The sequence below is a fragment of the Apaloderma vittatum genome, unplaced genomic scaffold, assembly GCF_000703405.1.
Source record: "Apaloderma vittatum isolate BGI_N311 unplaced genomic scaffold, ASM70340v1 Scaffold37355, whole genome shotgun sequence".
NCBI lineage: Eukaryota > Metazoa > Chordata > Aves > Trogoniformes > Trogonidae > Apaloderma > Apaloderma vittatum.
Genome location: NW_009719521.1, coordinates 15,500 through 18,022, shown reverse-complemented (window position 1 = coordinate 18,022; position 2,523 = coordinate 15,500). Strand labels below are relative to the sequence as shown.

The 2,523-nt window shown below is 45.6% G+C and overlaps 1 pseudogene; it reads right to left on the bottom strand.

Annotated features, from left to right (window-relative positions):
- Positions 1-1,908: 1,908 nt before the first annotated feature.
- Positions 1,909-2,121, bottom strand: LOC104274895 (annotated as a pseudogene).
- Positions 2,122-2,523: the final 402 nt, after the last annotated feature.

Sequence of the window (2,523 nt, the reverse complement as noted above, 5' to 3'; positions counted from 1 at the left end):
CCCCTCCCTCCCTCCCTCCTTCCCTCATTGCTGCTTGTTGCTCATTTCCTCTTCTGCATGTAGAGGAGCAGAGGGAGGTTCCTACCCAAAGCTGAAGACCAAAGGGTGTCTACCATCTTGCCTATATTACAAACCACAGCTCCTCCTGCCCTCTGGTAGAGGAGGGACACAAAAATGAGGGCCATCTGAGTGAAGCGTTGCCCTCCTGGACCAAACCATCACTGTAGCTATGGCTTCTCAGGTCTAATAGGTGATCTGAGAGGGCAGAGCTGCTAGCACCTACATTCCAGTAAGTAAAACCCACTCCAGCCACATACCTACACTTACACCTTTTTCTCTCACTGGAGTCAACTGCAATAAAACCAATATTGCACAAACAGATGCATCTCTGGGGGTCTGTATGTTAATGCTGGATGTTTTCCCAGATGGTGAGAAGGTCTGGTCTAGGCTAAAAGCAACACAAAATACGTCTCCCAAATCACAAGTAATCTGTAGTTTTACTGTTTGAACTCAGAAGCAGTTGGGCAAGGCAAAACCCTCTCTTCTTTCACTGCTGTGGAACTTGAATGGCTATGCAAAGCCAGGCAGACAGCACTGCTGTGGGACTGGTGTAAAGGTAGCCCAGAGTGGGGCTTTCATCTGTGCCCAATTTTGAAGCCAACAGCCCCTCTCTGGCGAGCAGGCACAGAGCAAGCCTTGCTGAAGGTGCACAGCCAGGGCAGCAGCCATCCCAGTTTGCAGGGGGAGCACAAATCACCGAGCAGGTCTTACCTTCTGTCAATGCTCTCTTTGTGTTTTATTTTTAATTTTATGCTCTGCTGCTACCTGTGGTATTACCTCACTCCTGCAGTGATCACAAGAAGCAAAAGACTCACTCTGCACACAAAGGTATTTGGGGGGATCTTGCAGCCAGCACTATGTCCGTCTGAACTGCGTGGATCCTCTCTCTTCGGAAATGGTCCCAGGATCACCGCTGCTGCGCTGCACCATCAGGCAACATTGAAGGCAGCTCACACATCCTAAACCCCACCATGTACCTGCCTCCCATTGCTCTCTTACCCAGCACAGGGCTAGCAAAAGCGTTGGCACTGGTAGTTGTTCCCTTTTGTAAATCCAGGGATGTGGGTGCACAAGGCAAAGACATTTTCTGCGGGATGGAGGGATGGTCCAGGCGGAGACTGTACATCTGAATATGTGCTGGATTAACTCAGCCGGAACAAATTAGGACAAGAAGAAAGGGACCAGCAAGGATTTTCCCATTGTTTCTCCCCATTCTTTTTCTCCATGCAATGAAATAAATGACTGTAGGCTACATGCACAGGCTGCTAAACCATTTTGACACAAAATTTTTCAGGCTTGAAATCCCAGATGAAAGGCAATAGTGTATTTAATTCTACTCCTAAGCCCTACAATAAACATCCAGTTGTCATTCTGCATGAAAACAAAGGCCTTGAAATGGGGGGGGAAAGATAGCAATGTTGTTCACATTCTTTTTTTGCTACCATTTTACAGCTTGATTCTTTATCTCAGTACTTCACTTTGAAACTTATAAATTTGCGTACTCCGGATTAAAGATTCACTTGAAGGAGGGGGTGACTAGAATGATCTAAACTTATAAACTGGGCTGAGACTTCAACATGTTCCTTTGAACCTTGCGATTTACTGCATGTTAGCTCTACCATCATGGTGCATTTCTCCTTCTGAAAAGGCGAAAAGAGAGTCAAGATCCTTTCTCTCCCACTCCAGTTCTGATGTATCCACTCAGATGCCTCCTACATCTGTATGTCTCTGCATCTAGGTGTTGGCAGTAAGGAATTTGTGCAAAGAAAACAAATCACCCAAAATGGCTCATTTTAACAGCTCTACCAACGCAGCATCCTGCTGCGAGGGAGTGAGAGAAGTCCTTACCTTCGAGTTGCACTTGTAGAGGGGGTGGCTGATGGAGTCGACGTAGTGATGCCTCATACAGCGGCTAGGGTCGGAGTCGATCATGAAGGAACCGTCTGCTTTACTGTCCGCATCTCCCAACATCGCCAGGAGCGAGAGCATGGAAATTGAAGCTGCAAGAACATGATTTCCCATTGTGGAGAAACTTCTCGCTGATAACAGCAGAGGGAGGCAGAGTATTAGAAAAACTCCAAATATTGGCAGCCAGTTCCTTTCCAGGATAGTGAAAAGTCTGGTTTAAGTCTCTTAGCTGTCATTCTTCTTGAGTTAAGGTTTGCTGAGATTGTAATCCATCAAAGAATCTCCTGCGTAGCTGGAATAAAAACAACATAAATTACAATCCTGACCAAAAAGACCTCTGGAGAAAAACATACATAAATAATATTAAGGTAAACAGGATTTTTACTAGCCAAAAAATACTCTCTGAGTGAGCATCGTTCCCACAGTAAGTAGAGTATATGGCATTCAGAAGGAGATGTCAAGGCCTTGTTACTTTAAGCATTGCTCTGTCATTTTACTAGGGAGAACCTTTTGACTTTTAGCATCAGAAGTGGTGCAATGCCAGCATTTTTCTCT